Here is a 12,234-nt window from a genome sequence, read left to right as displayed (position 1 = left end):
AGCAGCTGTGTATGGGAGGGTCCTAAACCTAAAAAAAAATTCTAAATCCACGACAAGAAAAGGTTGGTGTGATTAGCAGGTATGTGTCATGCTGTGATTAATTGGCAATCTTCTTCAGCATGTTAAAACAGGACAGAAATGTATAACATACAACATAATATAACAGGCCATAAAAGCAAAACTTTAGGTTCAACATAATCTTTGCACCAATATTATTGTATGCTTTTCGTTTTATATATGCACTTAATATTGTTATATTTTCTCCAATTGACAATAATCAGCACATAATGAGCATGTCTGAACTATAACACAGAGATCTGTGACCTTTATTAACCTTTAATTCTGTGTAATCTCTCGCCTATACCTTATGATGTGTTCAGAGACAGCTTTACTATATAATAAAAAAAAAAGTTAAAAGCTCTATTATTTAATTTGTATGCATTATAAACTTTATAAGAATTAAATCAGACAGACACACAAATCATCCGTGTTTTAGGATGAGTATTAAAACCAAATGGATGGATTTTACCAAAACTGAATTAAAGATTCCTATTCTGTAATAAAACAATAGAATTCACTAATCTTAAAAGAGGATCTAAAGCTGGCCCAATCTCATCTCTTCCTCCTCATGAGTTCATGACTCCTCACAGCCTCTCCTTTCCTTCGGGTCTTAGTTATCTACTGTTTCAAGCTGTTTTAAGTATGGTCAATATAAATACTTCACGTATGACTGGAATATGGTTTCACCCTAGCATCAACAGAACAGACAAGAATAAAGAAAACAAAACCTGTTCTACTGATGTGGGAGATCCCCAATTAAAGATCTTTGATAACATTTGCTTTCATCCCCAAAACTAGGTGTTCGACTTTTTGACATTAGACTGATTATATCTCACACATTACATTCAGTGATAATGTGCTTTATATTAAAATCCTTATAAAAAAATCACCTTGGACTTATAAGGTTCTATCTGCATTCTGAGCCGTTTCAAGAAATTGAGCTTCAAAGTTTTTGCATTCCATATAGTGACATGGGAGATAGAGAACAAGTTTCTTTCATACAACAGTGCCAAAATGTACACAATTTTAAAACAGAAACTAACAAACAAAAAAGCTTCACCTGATGTAAATAAGTTTTCAAAAATAAGAACATTTAAATAAATACATTTTGACTTGTCCAGGGTGATGAAATGTTTGGCCAGACTAAGAGAGCAGCTTGGAAATTGAAGGGCAGCTAGAGGAAAACAAAATTTCATATTGTTTTCATATTTCAGGTATTTCATATTGCTTGGTGGGAAAGTACCCTATTCTACACAAAAGCATTAAAAACTGCTATATCTGATTATTTTTCTTTTATAAGAAAACAAACATAACCCCAGGTATTTATTCAATACAGTGGCTAAATTAATGAAAAATCATTACTATACTACACAGCTATTTCAACAATTCTGAAAGGACTGAAAGCAATTAAATGACTGTTGTGCAAAACTTTTCTATCTGTACTTCAATAAATGAAAACATTAGTGGATCATGATTATAGTTAATGTGATGAACCTGTGGCTCATCTAAATATAAATAACTAAATAAATAAAGATAAAAGGTAATTGAAGAGAAAAGATTGTGTGGCATTTAAGACACACAGACATGTGATCCCATGCAGCGAGGTTCACATATTTAGAAGTGACTTAAATACATTTTTGTTGCTGCAGTACTGAAAGAAGTGGTGAACCCTCACCTGTCTGAGGATGATTTGCGTTAATTACTAACTGTGTCAAGGGTTGACAGGAACATGGAGGCCGTAAACACCATGTTTTGATTTTTATGTACGAATGCTAACAGGTTTAAGAACACAAAAGCTCAAGATGAATAATAGCATTATTATACAGTGGAATATTATGTGTTTTTTTAAACCATTCACTCTCAGAAAAAAGACCCTAATATATGCTAATGTAACTTTAAGGGACTAATACAGTATGTAGAATTTAGATGTAATTAAGATTCAAAGACTTATCTTTAGCTTCTGAACCTTATGGTACTAACACCTTCTGGTACTGTTTATAAAAAGTGTGAACGGGCGACAGTTCCGGCGTGGCAGTTGGCGGGTTACTACCTCTGCTTTTTCCCTAACTTCTCCTCCTTAGCTTCTCCCCTGACAGACCTGACCAGGTAGGGGCAGCCGGAGAAGATCCCTTGGACCCCTGAGACAGAGGCGGCATTCCAACGGATAAAGACAGCCCTCACGTCGGAGCTGGAGACGGACGCATCCGACACCAGGTTGGGAGCAATTCTTTCCCAGGGCAACAATGATGAGGAACACCCAGTCATATATATAAGCCGAAAGCTGACCCCCGCAGAGCTACGGTACGCCACGGTAGAGAGAGAAACATTGGTGCCATCAAGTGGGCAGTCCTGGAGCTCAGGTATTACCTCCTCGGCCGCCACTTCACCCTTGTAACTCACCACGCTCCCCTACAATGGATGGCCCGAGCGAAGGATACAAATGCCAGGGTGACTCGGTGGTTCCTCGCACTCCAGGACTTCAACTACACTATGCAACACCGAGCGTGGATGGCCAACGCGAATGCTGACGGATTCTCCTGAATATGGGCAGCTTTCACAGGTCTGTCAGGGTCCACTCCCCGCCCTCCACACAAGACTCAGCTAACCCCCTTCTTATGTTGTTCATACAGAAAGCAGTGTGTGACCGCCAGCCCCACCGCACAGGGAGAGCATGGACCCACACAGCACAGCACACCAATCGGAGAAGAAACAGAGCACCAAACCACCTCACGCCAACCTTATTTCCCCCACCACTTCACTAATAAAATCCACCCTTCGGGAAACTTACCTGCATCCTCGCATCGTGTCCTTATTCACCCCGCCACAATATATATATATATATATATAGAAGGTGCACAGTGTCATTCACACAAACACTAAACACCATTATGGTAACACACGATACTGAAATAATGCAATAAACATTAATTTAACAACTTTAGATGAATGATAAAACCCACACAACTGATAAGAAAAAACTAAGAAGAAACATAATAATTAAAAAAATAATTAATTTTGAAGTGTCATGCAGGGAATTCTGGGAGTCAATTGACATTTTTTCACTCTAAATTCAACAATGACATTCTTTTTTCACTTCCAAAAACTGTAATTTTAACATTATTTTACTGTAAAACTACATTACATTTAATTACAGTTATTCACTGTATATAGTATGGAAACTTACTGATAACCAATAATAGGTTTTTACTGTAGCATTTTTACAGTTTTTTTACTGTTAAGATTAACTTTTTTTTTTACAGTGTAGTCCTATATTTGAATGCGGAGCAGCGAGCTCATTGGCTACCAATACAGGAGGGAACCAATCAGCTTTGCCATGTGATAATGATGTCATTAGGTCTGATTGAGTTATGATGGATGCACACCAAAAGATAATCAGGCTGATTTTGGGCTGATTTCCCCCCTTACGACAATCCTAGCTATGTCCCGATTATATTGATGATTCTACAGATTATTTGATCATATTTTCTCTTGGTGTGAGGTGTGTCAAGAGTGTCCGAACCTGATCGGAAGAACATCAGAGCCGCCCTGATCGCGAATCATAAATATTCAACATGTTAAATATTTATGATCAGTGTGGGGGGAACCCGAGGACAAATGCGTACACGCTCTGGAGATTATCACATGAAAGTAAACAATATCCAATCAGAAAGTGAATGATCACATTCTTAAAGAGTGATGTAAGATCTTATAACAATTATTTAAAGTGTATTTAAAAAGGCAATTTCAAAGAAAATAAGATCTCTTTTCCAAGAGAGACCTGAGAACAACAATTATATATATAAAAAATATATATCTGTGTGATCTTGTGACCATTGCTCACTCTGTAACTTGTACAGACCATGTCCCTGTCGTTTCCATGACTTCACGCAAACCTTTTTCTTTTTTTTTCTTGTTTTCGTGAATTTTCTGTGAAAATCATTCCAAACACTATCAGTGCAATTTCTTCCTGCATATCGTCCGCCATGCTTATTCTGAAGTCTCGCAAGATTTTCCGAGATTTCCTGTGTTCATAGTTGAGACACTGGTTGAAAATATGTTTGTGTGTGGTGTGCTGTATTTGTCAAATCATGGCACACCACACACTATAGGAGCAAAACAGTTAAATCTAGGATTTTTTATCCTCATGTTTGTGGTCTATCACATTTTGAAAAACTTATAAGATGTAAAAAATATTTTGGTTTGTACCCAGCATTAGACCTATCAGACTGTACCATCTAGAGTTTCATGCCAGAACTTTGTATTTCTGCTTACAGAATGGATTTTAAACCAAGTGCTTTATTTAGTCAAACACATTACTATATTTTCCTTGTGGTTTTGCAGACTTACCTTCAAACTTCTCTAATTCCTCTTTTAAATATTGTGTTTCTTCAGTGATAATCTCTTCACTTCTTTTCTTGTCCATTCCGAAGTCTCGCAGGTTTGCGAGAACAAAGCGTCTCATTTCCCTCCAGTTTTCAGCACTGGCAAATGAGATCCCTGCAGAGGAATAATTTATACATTAATTTTATCAAGCTGAATTTAAATGGTTGTGATTTCTTTGTGATTATTGTATCACACTCCTAATCTTTCTTTCTCATTTGACAACAGTATTGTGATGGCATTGTATCAGATCATAATACCATGGAAATTTACCAATGATAATACATACAATGAATTCGTACCAAATCCATCATTGAAATCACGAAAAATGGGTGTAATATCTCTGTTGTCACGCCTGGTTGCCTGCACCACTGTGAGACTTTGAAGGGCGTTCCTTGTTGTGTCTCTGCTTGTTGTTCTGGTTATGGACTCCATTTCCCATCATGCTGTGTTTTCATTAGTGTCTACCTGGTTTAGCTGTATTCCATTTCCTGTTTGGTCCTGCATTTGTGTATATTAAGCCCTGGTCTGCTATTGTTAGTGTGAGTGGTTGTTAAGTGTTACCCCCTGTATTTCTGGTGATCCTTTCTTGGGTCCGTCATATATTTGGGATGTATATATTTGTGGATTTTCATTAAAAGGTCTTAAACAGCATTTGGACCCACTGTCTGTTGCCTACTTCTGTTAATTCGTAACATATGTCTCCAAACTCCTCTGAAATGTTCATTAGTGCCTGTTTGAAAGCCTTGTATCCTGTTAATATTACCACTTTTTGGGGGCAAAAGTGCACGGTGAAAAACCGACCCATATTTTTTTTAAAGCTGTAAGACAAATGATCATGGAAGTCTAAAAGCCATGTATGGCACTATATGACTGCTTTATTTTTTTCTGTCTTTACAATTTAATGTCTCTAATCATTAGATTTTTTGTACAATAGCTCACCTCCCAAAGGCTCATGTAGGTTTTCTTGAGGTTGAGCATGTGCAGGTTTCCCAGCAGTGGCAGCGGTTTGGGTCCCGGAGGATATTTTCCCTCTTCTTGAGAGCTGGAGCTGACGGAGAACCGTTAAATAATCAAAAAACTGCAAAAAAAATAAATAAAAAAAAAGTAGGAAATAAAGCTCCTGTGATGGACACATGTATGAGAAGTGGCTGCAATAAAGGCCTTATCAGAGAGATCTTCACAACGTGTTTCAGATCCATCATGAATTCGGGTTTGCCATAGGTTGTATAGTCTTGTTCTTATATACTTTGTATAGTAGCAGGTGGAGCCAAGAGGTTAAAAAAAAAATCAAGAATGAACTTTAGTCAAAATAAAACAAGGACTTTATTCCTTGTATGGTGTGAGGACCCTCTTGGAATTGCTCCGTTTATTATTATTAATTATTAAGCCTTTACTTAACCAGGAGAGAACCTCACTGTAAAGGATTCTGTTCTCTATAGTTAGGTGGAATGCTAGTCCACTCCGTAACTCCAGCAAGAAGTGTGACAGGAGACAGATTGTTGTTCAATGGTTTATCTTCAGGCTGTCACTTTTCATCATCTAGCAGCATTGTACAGTTCTTAAATTAACAGAGGTGGCAAATGTGGTTTAGTCTAAAATAACAAATAAAAATTTCAAAATCCATCTGTATACAATAAACAAACATTTACCTTAATATACATCTTCCCTATACTTTGATATTAAATACCACACGATAAATGGCACTAAACATATGTAAATAATGCGCACATCACTTCTCCACATCCTGCATAAACTGAACTACAATATGCACTGATGACAATAATCAAACATTCTGTGGCAACATTATTGCAATATGAGAGGTAAGAAAGATAAATTAGACTAACCTTACAAACAAATAAGGAATTTATGCTGCATTCCAGGAAGGTTTTTTTTATGGAATGGTTTTTATGTCTTTATTATTCAATCAAACATTATGTGTTTGAAAGTAAAACAAATTATTTTGTAATTAAAAAAATGTAATTAAAAAGTAATTAAAAGACTGCAAAGAAAAAAGTCTTCTTAAAGAAACTGATAACAAATGTATTTGCAGTGCATACAAATCTTGGAAAATATTTTTCTTTGTGCACTTTAATACTTTTTTATCGCAAAACCACAAATGTTGCATTTTTTTCTGCCATAATTTTTTGCGAGTTGAAAATGTTTCTTTATTTATTTATTTTTTATTATTTTTTTTTTTTTTGCGAGATGAAACGTTTTGCTTGCGAGTTAAGCTGTCTCTTAGTGGGTTGTTTCCACCCACCAGGATGAAAGGCCTTCTCCTATTGGTCACTCTCGATTGAAGTCACAGATAGACCACACTCACTCAGTATCCCCGGGATCCCAGCCACTGGCGCTGCAGTCTGACAGAATGAGTGAGGTTGTATCATGACGAGCAACAGGTCATGTACTGGGTAAGATAATTAACTTTTAGCCTCAGGATGAAGCATAAATTCCTATACTACTTTAGTTGTATGCATTGTTTGTAAATGAGGAAAGAGTCGATGAATCCTCTGCTGTCAAGCGGATTCAAAGTCTCCTGTAAGACGTTCACTTGCTCCATGGACCAAGAAATGGACACATGTTATAGATCTGCAGGTAGAGACACATCAGCATAAAAATGCATCTGTTCATCTGACATGAGAAAATAGAGTTTCAGGCCAGAGCCAAATCTATTTTAACAGCACTTGAGCATGTGACTGAACTGTTTACAACATTTTTGGTCATTTTCTCATATTTTTAAATCTGATTGCATCCAAATGATTGCTTCTTATTTTAAACACCATATAATGCACTGGCACTGATTTACAAATGCACCACAGAGCCACGATATTAGATTCATGAACTGCTTGCATATCACTCTTAAAAATGATGGTTCTATTGTTGGCATCTGTGGTTTCAAGAACTTTGAACATCAACACAAGGATCTTTAGTGTAAAAGCATTCTTTATCCAAAAAAAAAAAAAAAAACTGAAAGGATCATCACTGCAAACCCCTCTTTTGAATGGTCAAAGAACATTAGAATGCAATAGGAGAATGCAAATGCACAGAAAACAAGGCACACATTGCCTTTAAGCAAAGTGTATGGAGGTAAATCAGTAACTAAACTCGAAAGCTTGTTTATCTGAATGTGAGAACTTGTCATATTAGCATTCGTACTTGTAAGTTGAAATTTACACTCACAGCTCTGATGTGAAAAGCTGAATCTTTCAATTTGCACACACAGACAATGATCAAAACACACGTGCTTTGAATTGGAAGTTGTAGATTAATAGTCACAAATGCGTAGAATGACATTCACACAAAGAAATTGACATACACAAATGTTTACGATATATTTACTTTTGCACTTTACTTCAGTTTTGCTGCACAACGTCAAGTCAGCACTTACAACCTCTCAGATCTGGCAGTACAAGTTCAAATCCTAGCACTTTGACTTTTTCAACTCCTTCTGCGGTATTCCTGTTGCAAAACTCAATTGTGCACTTGTATATGCAAATGTGAGAGAGCAGAGCCAGGGGCGGGGCTTTGGTGCGAATGAAGACATTTTATTGATCAATGCCTGAACAATGTCAGCCATCGTGACTTGCCAAGAAAGATGTTTTTGTTTTATGCATATGTATCAGTTATTTGTAAAACACTGCAAACTATTTTTACTGAATATCCATAGCTTTTAGTGGTAGACAAATAATGGAACATCTTGCATATGTATTTACCACTGCATATCACTGTACCAGAGTTGCAACATAACTCTGTTGTTTTTATTATTTTTATGTTTTGAAAAAGAATTAAACATCTTCATTGCCTTAAATTCCTAGTATAAGCAGTTATGACCAGCAATACTGTTTTGAGCAACTAGAGCTAAATACATGTATTAATTAAACATTGATAAGTCCATCTAGTGGTTAAACAATGGCATTACATATGAATATTATCTTTCTGGCCACCAAATGCCTCTAATTTGCCAATTTGCACTGGAATTTAAAAATATATACTAAATACTATACTTATTGTAATATGAATAATAAGCATATTAGAAAATGTTATATTTTAAATGGTCATTCATGGATCATAATTATTGTGCATATTATTTAGTATCATAATCTCTTCAAATTAACTAAACAAGACTGAGCTAAAATGTAGTACAGTTATTTTTTGGTTAAAAGTTACACTTAAGGTGTTTGGTCACATCTGACTATGGAGTACGAGAACTGTCTTTCCCAATTAATCTCATTCAAACATACTGACAGTGTGAGATGTTAAGTACTATTGATAGTACTCATTGCTCCGTGAACCATGTGACCGCATGGCGGTGAGTTCAGAGCATTAGAGTAGAGTAGAGTAGAGTAGAGTAGAGTAGAGTAGAGTAGAGTAGATTAGATTAGATTACAACTGTATTGTCATTGCACATGTAAGGTACAAGACAACAAAATGCAGTTAGCATCTAACCAGAAGTGCAATAAGCAGTAAGTACAGAATATACAAGGTCTACAATATGTACAATAACTATACAGATAAGTATTACGGACATAATTTACAGATTTGAAATACTATCAGCATGATATACAGATTGGTGTACTATGAACATAATATACAGATGGATTATGTAAAAGTGTATGTACACTATAGGCAGAAACTATGAACATCATTTACACTAGTGCAATGGACAGTAAAGTGCATAGAAAATATTTAGCAAATGTATTGGTCAGGATTCTGGATGAACAGACAGTAGTGCAAGTAATAACAAGTTTAAAGTTTTTTTTACTTAAAAAAAATAAATAAATCAGATGTAGTGATGAGGAGGGGTGAGGAGTCTGTGTGTGTGGTGTGGGGTGTGTCAGAGGGCAGAGTTCAGCAAGGAGACAGCTGTAGGGAAAAAACTTTTCCTGAATCGGCTGGTCCTTGTCCAAAGGTGCCTGAAGTGCCTCCCGGAGGGCAGAAGGTTAAACAGTCTGTGGTCAGGGTGAGAGGAGTCCTTGAGAATGCTACGTAGACCGCGTTTCCTCTGGATGTCCTCCATAGCAGGAAGGGGTGTCCCTGTGATGCAGTGCTTTGCAGTCAGCAAAGACCAGCAACTGGTCAGGATGCTCTCGATCGCACAACGGTAAAAGTTCACCAGGATGGCTGAAGACAGCTGGTTCTTCTTCAGTGTCCTGAGGTGCTGGTGAGCCTTATTGACCAGACTGAAAGTGTTTGTAGTCCAGGACAGGTCCTCCTATATGGTGGTTCCCAGGAACCTGAAGCTGGAGACACGTTCAACAGCCATCCTGTTAATGTGGATGCAAGCTGCTCTGCACATGCCTTAAGCACACGTCCAGGAATGCCATCGGGGCCAGCAGCTTTGCGTGCGTTGATCCAGCTCAATGCAGTGTGGACATCTGTGGAGGTGAGTTTGAGAGGTTAGTGGTTTGCTGAGGGTGTACTTTTGGTGGCCGTCTCCTTGCTGTCACTGTTGAAGCGAGCATAACAGTCATTTAGCTCGTTAAGGAAGGAGACTCCTCCTTGGAGTGGAGTTGCTGAACTTGTATTCACTGATGATCTGTATGCCCTGCCACATGTATCGGGGGTCTGAGTTGGAAAATAAGTCCACTACCTTCAGCTTGTAACAGTACTTGGACTTTTTTATGCCCCTTTTCAGGTAAGCCCTGGATTTGCTGTAGGCCTGAGCGTCATCTGATCAAAAGGCAGTATTGCGAGCTTTCAGCAGAAGTCACACCTCCTTGTTCATCCATGGCTTCTGATTAGGGTATGTTGTGATCTGTTTCTCTGTTGTGACACTGTCAATGGTGGTGTTGATGGAATCCAGTACAGAGTAGGTATAATATCAATGTCAATGTCCGTGTGAGAGCCACAGACAGCCTGAGAAGCAAACATTCTCCAGTCCTTGTATTGAAACCTGTCCTGAAGTAAAGAGTCTGTTCCAGTTGGCCACACTTTGATGGTCCTCACTGATGGCTTCACACAGTTGATGAGGGCTGAATACTTTGGGGTGATAAACAAAGAAAGGTGATCAGACTGGCCGATATGGGGGGGGGGGGTTGCGATGTAAGCTCCATCAATGTTTGTGTAAACATGATCCAGAGTTTTGTCTCTTCTGGTGTGGCAGGAAACATGCTGATGGAATTTGGGGAGCACTGTCTTTAATTTGAAGTGATTAAAATCACCCGCACCAGTAAAAGCAGCCTCCGGTTGAGCAGTCTGTTGTTTACTAATGGCCACGTGAAGTTTGTTCAAAGCAAGCTTGGCATTAGCATCCGGTGGAATATAGACTGCGGTTATAATGGTGGTTTATCTACTCCCGCGGTAGATAAAAAGGTCTACATTTAAACATGAGAAACTCTAGGTTAGCGGAGCAGTGTCTCCCAACAATGACAGTCTTCCTACACCAAGCTTTGTTGACATAAATGCACAATCCACCACCTCTTGTCTTGCCGAAGTCATCTGCCATTCTTTCTGCCCGGAGCATGTAGCATCCGGCTAACTCAATAACTTTATGTAACTCGTCCATTTTGTTCACCAGTGACCGCACATTAGCGAGGAACATGCTGGGTAAAGAGAACTGGAACGGTGTTAGCTTTAGCTTAGTTCTTAGACCTCCGCGTGTCACAACTTTCTCAGCGGCTCTGGTACAGAAATATGCAATATGCAATAGAATATACATATGAATGATGTTGCATTATTACATCTTTCTTGGCAAGTCGCAATGGCTGACATTGTTCATTGGTCAGGCATCAACCAATAAAATGTCTTCATTCACACCAAAGCCACACCATTTCTTCATATTACACAAAATAAGCCAGCAGATGGCAAAAAAAAGTGTATTATGTGTTGTCTTAAGTCAACAAATGTATTCACTTGTTACAAAAACTGATCTGGCTTTATTAAAATGTGTGTATAATCACATTCAATATATAAAGTCTAATTAAGTTTTTCAGATGAACAAAGCACAAGACATGTATCAGCTCATTCAACTCATTCACGAACGACATGTGTATCAGTTCAGTCATTTCGTTCACGAACGACATGTATCAGCTCATTCAACTCATTCACGAACGACATGGGTACCAGTTCAGTCATTTCATTCACGAACGACATGTATCAGCTCATTCAACTCATTCACGAACGACATGGGTACCAGTTCAGTCATTTCATTCACGAACGACATGTATCAGCTCATTCAACTCATTCACGAACGACATGTGTATCAGTTCAGTCATTTCGTTCACGAACGACATGTATCAGCTCATTCAACTCATTCACGAACGACATGGGTACCAGTTCAGTCATTTCATTCACGAACGACATGTATCAGCTCATTCAACTCATTCACGAACGACATGTGTATCAGTTCAGTCATTTCGTTCACGAACGATAAGATCTCCAGATCTAGTTCAGACAATAGACTGTATGAAACTCGTTCATTAAGGGTGTATTCGTTCACTACATTCAACAAATCACATACTCTGTCACATCTCATACTCGAAGGCTATTGGCTCGAGGTTGAGTAATTCTTTGACAGGATGAAATGGTTGTTACCCGGTTAACTGAGCTGCGCATGCGCTGCTTATAGCTCCGCGCTGCTGTGAAGGGAGGAACTTCACTGAACGAGAAGTACGAGTCAGTGGATTATGTGAACGAGAACGATTCGTTCACCTAAAAGATTCGTTCATGAACGACACATCACTAATGTGGTCTAATTTGGTGTAATGTGATTGTGTTGTTCATCATCTTATTCATAATGAAATTTTATTGTATTGCTGTAATTTATTTATAGCATTAACAAGATGACCCGTT

This window comes from Carassius carassius, chromosome 9, assembly GCF_963082965.1.
Source record: "Carassius carassius chromosome 9, fCarCar2.1, whole genome shotgun sequence".
NCBI lineage: Eukaryota > Metazoa > Chordata > Actinopteri > Cypriniformes > Cyprinidae > Carassius > Carassius carassius.
The sequence above is the reverse complement of the archived record's forward strand: the minus strand, read 5'-3'. Positions refer to the sequence as shown.